A 13,462-nucleotide genomic window follows, 5' to 3' on the forward strand; every position below is an offset into this window, starting at 1 on the left:
AAAAGCCTTAATATCAAAACCTCAGTGCCTTACGAGATCTTATTAGCTGAAGCAGGTGCCTTCTCTTTGGAAGTTGTTGCAATGACCCGACTGTTATGTTATTTAAAGAAAACACAGAGCATGGGAAATCATTGCTGGCCTAAGCTAGTCACTGAGGAAAAGCTAGAAAGGAGAAAAAACACATGGATGAAGCAAAAACACATGGATGAAGCAAAACAACAAATGGATGCAAAAATGGGACGCCAACATCCATAGTTGCTTGGATAGTACGAAAGAAATTAAGAAGTTTGTTCGCAAAAGATTTCGTAACATCATGTGGACAAGGCACATGGGGAGGAATTTTTTTCACTATATTAAGAAATTTAACCCAAACGCATGTCAAGAGGAAAAAGGGTATCTAGGTACGGCAATTAAATGGAAGGCCAAAATGCTTATAGCCTAGCTTAGAACTAGTTCCCACCAATGGAAATACTACACGGGTGGATGGAATGTACCAAAAGAGGAATGGGAAGATAGGACCTGCCTATTCTGTGACACGGGGGCAATCAAGACAGAACATCACTTTGTCATGGACTGCCCGGCGTACAGCAACATCAGATCCAGGTATTCAGAGATGTTAGAAAACAACAGTATGGGCCACCTCTTCGAAGAAAAGCAGCTAAATAAGACCACAAACCTGATCATCAAAATACACTGAAGAAGAGAAGAATTAGTCGAAGGATTACAGCTAGATTAGGCTAGTTGTTAGCAGGCGGTTGTTTTTAACATGCCAACAAGGCTTCTGATTTAGGATGCGATGCATATGTCTGTCGTTGTTTTGGATACACCTGGCACTGCAGTGTACAATAATGGTGATATGTCTGTGAGTCATGAAACCCTCTGCATGTGTAGCAATAGTGATAACTGTTACATGTCCGCTGAGTTTATTGTTAGCATTTTTCTTTGCCGTTTCTGCATATGATGTATGACGTGGATTTAGGAATTAAATCGCTGCTTTTGCAATCTCTGTTTGACTTCCAGATTTCATATCACTGCCCTGTGTTTACATATTCAGCACATACATGCCTCTTTCTTCATATCATGATGTTGGCGAGTTTCTTTGTCCTGCGTGGCTATTCCAATATGCCTTCATATGTATACTATGCGACATGAAATTTTCTTATCATTGCCTTCAATGGTATCATTTGGTGTCGATGATTGCCTCTTTATACACGGCGGCTTCCATTCTTGATGTCTGATAGGACTCTGCTCAACACTAATCATTCTGGTTATTCAATCCAGTGTTGCTGTATATGTAACAAGGCAATTTCTGATTGACATTGCATACAGGTTTAAACATTAATTGTACCCTCATATTCCTTCTTTGCTTCTTTAGTTGGAATCACCGTCTTATTGCCTATTTTGATGACCATGATTTTCATAATCTATATATTTCTGAGTTTGCTTGTTACTTCCTTCTAGACTTGCCAATGATTTTACAGGTTCATGGCTGCCACATATTCATTTCAATATCATTCAATTTATATCTTTCTTCATGCAATTCTATCTGTCCCTATTTATGGTGTGATTGATCTCTAATTAAATATTAATATGAATCCTTTTGTTGATAGCTGTAGATGCTGCTAATGCCCAGCTGTGCAATGTTTTTATCTCCTGGAAGCTATTCCTCTCTGTATATGTTATACCACTCCAAAAAAATGGGACATATTATTGCTTGCTCATTCAGACTGTAATTCACACAATAAAAATGTCATCATATGTATCTCCTATGCTGCATGAGTTCTTCAGTAATAAACCTCCAGGCACAAGCAGTACGTATCTATATATGCTGCTGTATCTATACGCCGAGCTCAATAGTATGATCTTTTATCTGGGTGTTAGAGTGGTCATTGGTACACAAACACTTTTTTGTTCAGCAGTTTCAGTACAGTCAACTTCCAATGCTGCCACATACTGTTTGAAGACATTACTTTACAAATGTATAGTTTTGAGGACACTGCTTTACATATGTTTTCAGTGTTTCTTCATATCATAGTGTTTAAACACTTGTATGCCACTGTAGTCCTCATACATATTGCAACTATAACTCATATTGTTGTGTGATATGTTGGTGTTTTAAGAAGTGCTAAAACTACTAAGCGACACAATGCTTAATACCAAAATGATAGTAAATACACAATCTAAAGACTAGCCTATTCTTATTAACAATTGCATATGTAAGGTATTTGGACCCAACTTCAACAAAACCACAGATGGTTTTCTACTCTTTTGGCTCTGCAAAACCAGGGTGGGTGTACCCAGGGATGGTTCAAAATTGAAACAAATGTATGAGGATTGTTCTTAGTTTTATTCTGATTCTTATTTCAAGATCCTTGAACATATACATAATTCTTACTAACTTGATAAAACACATCCCATAAACAGATATGGCCAAGGATTCTTCTATAGATCTGCAGATGTTTTCAACAACAATGGCTAACTGAAGCTAAAACATTCCATGCAGACAAGCGCTGGCCAACTTTGAAGATCTACAGGGAATAAAAGTAAAATTTGATTTGATGATGCATTTGAAAAACCATTTGTAAGATATTTCTCCTTCAGCTGAAATAACTTGATCAGTGCCTAATCCATTGGCGTTCAGAGTCTATAGCAAATTCTTAGATCTAATTTGTTGCCTTACAACAAATTCTATCAGCAATTCTTATCAGAACTTATCATTCAAAAATCCTTTTCAATACTTAAGGAATCTTATCACATTCATCAAAGCCTTTATTTAATCCATTGAATTAACAGCAATGATAAATGGATATACAACCTAATTTGATTGCATTCAATTGCACAAGCTTTTACTCATACAACATCAAGGTAGCTAAGTATTTAAAAGGAGACAAAATTCAGAAAGAACTGATATGGGGACAGTTCATAATTTGTATTCATTTCCTTTGAAAATGGTATATCCTTTACAGTAGACTCGGAATGGCCTTCAGAAAGAAACACAGGTCATTCTATATTCATGTATTCTTAGAGAATGTGATAGCAAAATACTTTACAAACTTGCTTTCAAAATTTGGACCAAAAACCAGACTAAGCACAATACTTAGAAGAAATAGAATTCGGACCATTCTTTAGCCTTGGAATCTCACTTAAATAATGTGAGATGCAACAAGCTTCGGGCTAAAGAGAGTGACATGTGTCCCCTTAAAAGATACTGACGAATGTCTGTAGTAAAAGACAAAAACAAATAACTGAAAAGCTAACACATCAAACCATCTTGGGTGGGTCCCTTTCTGTTATACTTCTCATTTGTTTTAACAAGAAGATAGGATCTGATTCTCCAATTATTCTTCATCCTTAGAGTAAGTAGCCATGAGGTTTGAAAGTGATGTATCGCCTTCAATTACCTGTAAATTTACTTCAACTTGGGGATTTTCCATGTCCTCATTATTAACTTCGGGGGTGACTTTTACTTCTACATTTTCCTCCTCATCATCTTCTGACATTTGTTCTAGAAACTGATTTTTCTATTTATTAAAAGTATCATCATCTGGCCAATCAAAACTCAAAGCTTCTCTTTGTATCATTATTAAAGAATTTGCATTTTCTTCTAAAACATCAAATTCTTTCCTCATAGCAGTATAAAACAACTGTATTTTTACTAGCTCTTCATTTGTCTTTGCCCAGAACGAGTGGCTAGTTTCACTTATGATGTTTATTATTCTTTCATTTAATAACTCATCCATCTCCCTTTTCCACTTTTCTTTTTCTTTTATTGTATCAACAGATTCTAAAGCACAAGGAAATAGGGTGAATTTTTCAGCAATGTATTGGGAAAAACAGAGTGTTAATCTTCTCTGTAAAGAATCTCTTTCATCATCAAAATTCTCTAGCTTATTTAATAAATCAAAAATCTTCTCAACTTGATGATAAGGCATTTGGACTGCAGATATACATATGATTGTAATATCATTATTTCTCTCCCTCCATTTCTGTGCAAGAAGAGTCAATTTATCCTTATCCCTGTTCAACTCATCCATGAGGGCTGCAATTCTTGTCAACTGATCAAAAAAATTTGACCATTGAATTTTATCCCTCAGATATATTACACCCTGCTTTAATTTGTCTTCATATTGATTTCTCAATTCTAGCTGCAACTCATGCAATTTTGTTTTTTCTTCTTCAAATTCCTCTACAGTATAGAATTGGGGCCTTTCAGGGGTGTCAGGTATTTCAATAATAGGGGTTGATCCAGATCCAACCAATGGCTGTGAAGGGTATGCAATTGTAGGTGCACTGGATTCTCCCATTTTTCTTTTCCCCAGTATCCTCTCCATTTGAGACATTTTGTTTTCCAATGATTGTATCCGTATACCCCTTTCCTCATATGCCTTCAAAACTTCTTCAAACCTAGCATTGAGTTGGGCAAATTTATCTTCTTCTTGTCCAGATACAACACCACCCAATTTTAGCATTTCTGAAGCCATTCCCATTACTTGTTTACTACTTACCTCACCAGCCCTATATACTGTCAATGTACCAGTCTGTTCTGCAGTGGGAAACTCATGCATCCTGGTACTTTCTCTCTTATCTATGGACCACAAAACAAGGGCTTGGTGGTCATCACTAAATTTGATCCCTCTATGAGCTTGTAAGACTTCTTCAGCAGTTGTCAGTTGAACATCCTTCTGCTTCCTTACTGAATCAAAAACAATAGCATTCGCTATATCCCATTCTGGCAGAAGGAGGACTCCTGATTGTCTAACTATTTGCCTTCTAGCTTCAGGAGTGAACCGAGCAAAATCATTCAAAAACTTTGATTTTACCTCTTCCTTGATAACCGGGTCAGATTTATTTGGTTGCTCAGCCTTGATCTCCTCACAAGCTTTCTCAAAATTCTTTATATTTAATCTCCATAAAAACTGAGCAAAAGCCCTAGATCTTAGAAAATTTTCATCATTAATAAATCTTTTAGAAGCCTGGGCAACAATTGGGTCAATTTCCTTACCTTGGTAATCAACAATGGTCAGGTCCAAGGAAGGTGTAGGAGGTTCTTGTGGCTCTCCAACATTCAGGTTTGTAGAAGTGACAATCACATCTCCATCTCCTCCCATTTGTCTAAGTTGTTCCTTTAGAGATACCTGATCATCTATTTGGATTGGAGACTAGCTTGGGGAGTATTGTTCTTTTTGAGAAGAAGACCCCTGCTCCAATTTTCGTCTTTTTGGAGAGCTGGCTGCAGATGGACTTCTTGGCCTTGGCTTCTCATGAGTGGGTACCTGTTGCACACTCTGAACTATGACATAACCTGCCCTTTTCTGCAATGTATATTGGCCAGGAGTTACTACATTTCTACCACTCATTCTTTTTTGTATTTCTGCTGCCTTGTCTGGGTGTGCCTTAATAAATATATCTTTCTTCTCATTCATAGTCTGAATTATTATAGCAAAATTATTCATTAATGCCTGTATTTTATCTCCCCAGTATTTCTTATCTTTCAATGGGTCGTACTGAGGGTCAAAAGCATTAATGAATTCCAGGTTTTTACTGAAAACTATCCACTTCTCTTTCCTTAATTCTTGCTCCTGCAATGTGAAAATATTTCTGATTATATCCTCCGGATAGTAAACCCGATGTACCATATGGGAAGCTCTCACCCTTTCTCTTAATAGATCATAGAATCCTTCGGTCAATGAATCTGGCGTGAGATTTTGCCATGTTATATTTATTCAAAAACAAATTTAAATGCTTCCACCCCTTTTTAACAAAAACAAAATCATGCACTACAGTAACCATTGGAAAGAAAGTGCCCTTCTTGACCAATTCCCTCTCATCTATAGTACCTATCTGCCACAAGAGCTCGGCTATCCCTATCTTCAAAGGTACATGAAAAGGTAACACATGAGGTTTTCCTAAGAAACCATAAACTCTTATTACTGTTGAAACATTGTAGGGAATTATATCCCCCCAGTTGTGACTGACAAGTAACCCTTTAGCATGATCCTTGGGTTTGATTAATTCTAATAATGCTTGTGGGATTCTAGGGCTATCTCCTCTTAAAAGCAGTCTAAGCTTTGATGCAAAATACTTGTCAAATCTTACATAACTAGCATTAGTGGCCTCTAAAGTCATATCCACACTCCATAATTGCACTGGATTTTTTTTTCCATCCTTTGTGGTTTCTAACTCCATACCTTTGGAGAAGAAAGCATATCCTTTGTATAAACATACATGCATCACCAATGAATACCAACAGAATGGTTTGTTTACTTTCCCCTTTGCTATTCCAACCAGCCCGTTGTGAATCTCTTTTGCTAGGAAAGTGGCAAAATCTATAATGGTACTCATTCCAAATTGAAGGGTTTGAGCAATTATAAGGACCACAGAGCCTGGAATTTGATCACCCTCATCTATCCCCAAGATCTTGCAAAGAGAAAAATATAGTGCTTGAGCTCTCAGATTGAAATGTCTTCTCAACAATGGCTCTGGAGTACTAGCTGTGATCACAGGCAAGTTTCCAACCCTAGCAGCATGCTCCTGTAGTGGCCCTATTCTCAAGTACACTCGTTGTGCATCATATCTAGCTTGCAAATCATCTAGATCAATGATTTCATGCACAACGTGGTTAGTGTTCAGGTTGAAAACCTCACTGAACAATTCAGGGCAAACCCTAAAAAGGTTGACCCCTAAATGATTTTTTACCCACCCTGTGATAGGATCATACCTCTTTGCCAGGTCCATCAATAAATCATTATAAAAAAAACACTGGGGACTACTAATTTTCCAATGTCAAATTCCCATACATTGCTCATAGGAGTGTCCAGTTTTCGCTCTGAAAACCATTTCTTAAACAACTCCAAACCTCCCATGGAAACCTGGGCATCCCTTATCCAATTAGCTTTGTCATAAAATCCCTCTGCCACAACCAATCTAGGGTTTTTTGGAATGAGCTCCCTTCCCTTTGTTATTTCATGCACTGATAAAGGGAATTGTTCGAGAAAATCATCATGCACTAAACGTTTTATATAATCTTTTTGTCCAGTAAACTCTTTTCGGGGCGGCATTTCTAATGAAACTTTGGAAAATTCACAACAGCAGATGCTTCAAACTTTACTCAGAAAGTCACAGAGTACTTACCTGCCAAAAATTGCACTTCTGCACCATATGATGTCTTCTGCAATTTTATTGGAATATTAACCGAGAAATTCCGTGCCTTAGCTCTAAAATCTTGAACGCCCTTTTCTTTTTGTACTTTGGTGATTCATTAATGGTGAAATCGTGGGCTCTTTTTATGAATTAAAACTGCACGCACAAGGTCTGAATCACATTTACTCTCAGTAACCATTGCCTGCAATTTGCACTCAAATTTGAATCCCATCCGTAGATTTTATCAGATCGCACAGTCCTGATTAAAAAATAACAAGGCTTTACGGTCTTTTTTGAAAAATGCCACGTCTCATCATTGCGCTTCCCCGCATTACTTAATAACCTGCATCTTTATTATGCGGGGATGCGTCAACCGTCGATCAAGACAAGATCGACGATCGGAATAATCCATTTCGTATTAACGACCAGCTAGCTGTACTGACCAACAGGAAATTGCCATATTAGCTTATACTGTCTGACAACACTTCACGCCAGCGGATACCGTATCTTCTTTTGAGCAAGCAAGTGTTTGACATCATCACGGACACGTGTCATCATCGCGCTTCCCCGCATTACTTAATAACCTGCATCTTTATTATGCGGGGATGCGTCAACCGTTGATCAAAACAGGATCAACGGTGATATTGCTTCTTATTCATTAGGCAACCAAAAACCTTCTGTGCATACCTAGCATCACACGTCATCAGTTGTTTGCAGTGTAGCATAGTGAAATACAAATAGCTGACCCCACGTTGCCAAGTGTTACCACTGCGCTTCCCCGCATTACTTAATAACCTGCATCTTTGTTATGCGGGGATGCATCAACCGTTGATCAAGACAGGATCAACGGTGATACGGCTTGGTAAGTAATCTTCATAGCTCTGCCGATGAATCCACCAATGATATCACGGAAAAAACAAAACGTGTGCAAAAGTATTGACAAATCTGACATATAGGAGCTTTTGCAGCGTACTGGATCTTACAAAACATCAGGGGCTATGTGTCATCATCGCGCCTCCCCGCTTTATTTAAAAAACCTACAACTCTATAATGCAGGGATGCGCTGACCCTTGATCTATGATAGATCAACGGTGATTGAAAAACACTTCAACTTGGCGTCCTTTCAAACGGAATGTCGCAATTAAAGGTACACAAAGGGTTTTCAAAAGGCATTCTAACGTAAATAAAATATTTAAGATAAAAACCCCGCCAGAATATTTGAAGAAAATACCTCTTTTTAAAAAAATTGAAAACGAGGGCATCACAAAACAAAGACATAACTGATTTTTCACCCAAGTACCAGAAAATTTTCCTATACTATGAAAAATCACACCAACATGATAACAATAACATAGGGACCATTGTAGGAGACTACAATAGAGACTATTAAATTCTTTCCAAAAATATTGAATATCTATGATATAAATGATTATCTTTTTTCAAGTCTCCAACATCATAAATGGAGTCCCTGATTTTTTCCAAAAGATAGGACCCCATCACATCCAACTCCATTTCATGAATAACTTCAATGGCCAAATTGATATTTTTAAAATTAAGCAAAAATTTGGGACGTAACATCGTTCCATGTGAAAGCACCTTTCTTAGTTAAGCCTATAAGAGGAGCGACAATCTCAGAGAAACCTTTCACAAATCTTCTGCAGTAGTCACACAACCCAACAAATCCCTAGAGTTCAGTTAGGGTTTTTGGTTTCAGCCATTCTTTCTTAACTTTGATCTTCCCTTCATCTATGCTCACTCCTTCGGCATTTGTAATAACCCCAATAGGTTATAACTCCTTCAAACACCAAAAAATCTTTATACTTCAGTTGTTTGACATTTCGTCAAACACTTTGCAAGCAAGGGTCCTCTGACTGATATAACATTTCAGATTGCTGCAGTGATTTTTGTTTGGATTTGCCTCAAAGAGAATGCTTACAAAAGACTCCAAATTGTCTAAACAATGACCTCACATAAATATGCAACTAATTTTGGCAATAGTGAATGCATATATGAGTTCTAATCATGAAAATGATCACCTATAGCCAACTGGTATTTTAACAAACAGTTGGTATGCAAGCTAACTGGTTGATAAAAAATGATATATTAATGCTCAAAGACAACTATTAATGACCAGCAATTGTATCTCCTTGATTGAGAATGAGTATCCAATACAATATTCATACTAAGTTAGCCAAGACTCTTGGCATTTACAAAGATATCAAAATATGATGATTGCTGGTAAAGTAATATGCACCTACAGCTGCCAATGAAAACTAACGCAATACTAAATATCTAACCTCAATACCCCCCTACAGCAGTACGCTATTCACATGCATGATTAAATACAACTAAAGCCATGGATTGCTGATACCATTATGAGAAATGTAAAAATGAATGATGTATCTATTAATGAATGATAGGTCTGATATGAAATGACAGTTACAACAACACTCTATAGTGAAAGACAACTATGAAAATACACATCAGACCTGGCATATGAAGTCGCCTTAGAGAATAAATGTATTGCAATACCACTGAACAGAAAATAACCTCCTCAAGTGCCCAAGTCGTGCCTCTCTAGCTGCCGCCCCTGATTGTAGATGGCTGCAATAAATTACTTCAATGCTGCCCCTCTTGCTTTGCTTTTTTCCGATCTGCTTTTTCCACTTGCTTTTTCCGGATTTGCTTTTTTCGTTTTGCTTTTTGAACTGCTTTTTTCAGATCCGCTTTTTTGAACCGCTTTTTCGGACCCGCTTTTTCGAACTGCTTTTTTTTTCGGATTGCTTTTTTCGGAGCTTCTTTTTTGGACTGCTTTTTCGACCTGCTTTTTTCGGTTCTGCTTTTTCGGCCTGCTTTTTTCGGACTGCTTTTTTGGCCTACTTTAAAATCGCTTCCTATAATTTCAGACCTGCTAGAAATGACCTCCAATAATTTTGGCCTTGCTAAAATTGCCTCCTGAAATGCTGAAATGCTGCAAATGGCCTTAGGCTCAATGATGCCCTAGCTGAAGTGACTGAAGTATCACCTCCAAATGTGCAACCCTTTAGAAGATATTTCACTTCCTCAGTTATGCTAATCCAAGGGAGTTTTCGTTCCCAAAGATCAATTGACTATCTGAAACCACTTGGCTCCAGAATAGACTATGTGACTGAATCACAATTTGATGTCAAGAGAGAAATAAACAACTGGATGAAAAGAATGAAGCCCGGGGTGCCTATTTATTCTTTTTTCTCCACTTTCTCTAGAAGCTTCTAGAACATTATTTTATTTTGTCTATTAAGTGGCTTTATAAAATATTTTATAATTCAAGTCACTTTATTAAATTAATTAAATATAAAGTTACCTTTTAATATTTATTTATTTGATAACTTTATAAATAATTAACTTAATACCACTTATTTATTTAATTAAAATAATTAATTAGTCATCCTCATAAAATATTCATTATTTTGGATAACCTAATTAATTAAATTAATTAAATCAAATCGCCTCCAAAATGGGGACATGATAGCATTTATCTTATGTCCCAAGTAAAGAATCTCCTCTAGCCCAAACTCTTATTCTGAAATCTTGGCATATAATGATTCTAATTCTAGAATGTTCAAAATTTATTCGATATGTTGCAAATCTATTTCCCATATCTTACTATAAATGAGTATGTCATCAAAGGATATGTGGAGAAACTTCCTTATTGTTGTCTAAAAGCATGGTTCGTGCATGATTGGGAAGTAGCAGGGACATTATAGAGACCGAATGGAGGGGGACTAGAAATTAAAATGTCTGTAGTGACATCTGAAAGCTGTCTTAGGAGCATCTTCCTTCCTCATTCTGATTTGATGATATCTTGATCTTAGGTCAATTTTTGCAAAAATATTAAGCACCATGTAATTTGTCCATCAATTCATCCATCCTCAGGATTGGGTATCTATTATTGATAGTTTTTTATTTTCTTATTTAATGTTTTGTAGTCAATGCACATTCTCATAGTTCCATCCTTTTTCTTGACAAGTACTACTAAGGAGGCAAATGGGCTACTACTTGGTTGAATGTGTCCCATCTCCAATAATTCTTTGATGGTCTTTTCAATTTTCTCTTTGTATTTATGTGGATGTCTATAAGGGATTGTTATGAATGGTATGGCTCCTTCCTCTAATTCTATGAATGTTCAGAACCTCTTTTTGGTGGTAGACCGAGGGGAATATCTTCAAAGACCTTCATGTGTTTCTTCAAGATGGGACGAATATCTACATGCACCATAGGCTCATTATTAGGTGATTTATCAAGAACCATACAATGTGCCACCCATTCTCCTTGATCATGTCCAAGGATACAATCTATTCTATTGCAAGCCCCTATTTTGGGGAAATTATGAGGTAATCCATTTGATGTTATATGCTCATGTTTGAAACATATCTCCAAATTAAAATTATCCACAGTGAAACATCCTAAGGAGTCAATCCAAGAGATTCCTAGAATGATATCATTTTGTAATTTCAAATTTACACTAGATAAAAAGCTGCCTTTATAGTATGATTATTTAGAGTGATCTCTAATTGGAGAATGATCTTTTTGTACAAAGGTCAATAGTGCCATTACCCATCATTACCTTAGATAGGGTGTTCTTTAGTGGTGAATATTCACAATTTTGTGAATTTTAGAATTTTTTTGCTAGTAATTTGGCTAATAATTTAAGATTGCAACCTAGATTGCCACATTTTTATTAGATTTAGTTCTAAAATATTTAAAATCACTCAATAATTTATTTTATTAAAAAAATTGAACTCAAAGATTCGCCACAATATTCGATATATGATTAGATTTGATTCACCTAAATATTATATATTATCGAAGAAATTAAAATTAATTCACCAATAATTATCATATTTATTAGTTACTTTAGGGATATATTTCCAATATTTAGTTTTCGCTATTGATTTAAAATATAATGTAATTATCCTCATAATTTCCATAAGATAAAACATGTTCAATTTTGATTTGTAATATTCCATGACGATTAGCAAACTTCCTATTATTATTGAGATTCGCCAATATTTTCTACTCAAAAATTATGATTCCAAAATAATTGCCAATGTAAATAATATTTAAAACAAAAAAATTGAGAGATTCACCGATAAAAATAATTTGACTTTTCAAAATAATGAAAGATTCGCCAATAATTTATATCTTTTTCCAGAGGCGGGTTTCTTAAAGTTTACCTTGACCTTAAAGCCTTCAAAGTTTTGAGTCTTCAATCTTTTCTTTACTACCAGGTCTTTATTAATGAAGTTATGGGAGGCTTCTGTGGCTGTATCTACTAATGCAATTGGCCTTTGACCTTATAATGTTCTTTTGACATGAAAAGGTCTCTTTCCACTCTCTTGAGTAACAACTGCTACTGATCCATATTCTTTGTCATCAATCTTTATTTTTTATTAGGTGCTTCATCCTCGCTTGCTTCTTTCATTCTATGTAATTGTCCCCTTTTACATTGGCAATCTCATGCCTAAGGTTCTTTGCATTTGAAACACAAACCTTTGTTAGATAAATCATCTCTATTTTTAAGTGCTGCTTTTCCTCAACATTGGTGTCCTGGACTCTATTGTTCTTTACAAAAGTAACATGTTTTACCTCTATTGTCTCTTTTTGATCCTTCATACTTATTCGGTGTCCTAGGTGGGTATGTTCTAAATCTTTCCTTGGATGCATTAGATTCCCACCGTTCTAGCCTTTTGAATGACTTCTTCCATTGTTTGAGGTTCTAAGGGGTTGACCATGTTTATAATGGAATCTTGTAGACCAACAAATAAATATGTAAGCCTTCTTTGGGATAAGTCAGGAACCATGACTGAAAGTTTTGGAAATGATTTGCAAATTCTTCTACTGTCCCATGCTGTCTTAGGTGAGTGAGTTCTTTAAAATACCATTCAGGTTGTACTTGATCAAACTGTTTGATAAGTTTTTGAGAGAAATCTTGGTAAGAAGTTATATTTTGATGACCTAGAGAGAGGTGTCTGCTGTGCCACCATTCATGTGCTGTTCCTTCCAAGTGGAGTATGGGAAGAGCATCTTCTTCATTCATTGGGCTAAGAGTAAAATATGCATCTCCTTGTTCTTTTAGGGGCCTCATGTTTTTGATCCTCACAAAATTCTGCAAATGTGGTGAGTTCCCTAATTTCTGGTTCAAGGCTTGCATAGGCCCTTGCATTTTCTACTGTGCTATTGGTAGGTTGATCTATGCCTTCCCTCCTTAATTGGTGTTTCTTCCCTTGGCAGGAAGGGAGGTTTGGAAACTCTAGAAGGTGATGACTCATTATTTTCTAGA

Source organism: Cupressus sempervirens, chromosome 6 (genome assembly GCF_028749045.1).
Source record: "Cupressus sempervirens isolate cs-2001-9-10 chromosome 6, ASM2874904v1, whole genome shotgun sequence".
In the NCBI taxonomy this organism is placed as follows: domain Eukaryota; kingdom Viridiplantae; phylum Streptophyta; class Pinopsida; order Cupressales; family Cupressaceae; genus Cupressus; species Cupressus sempervirens.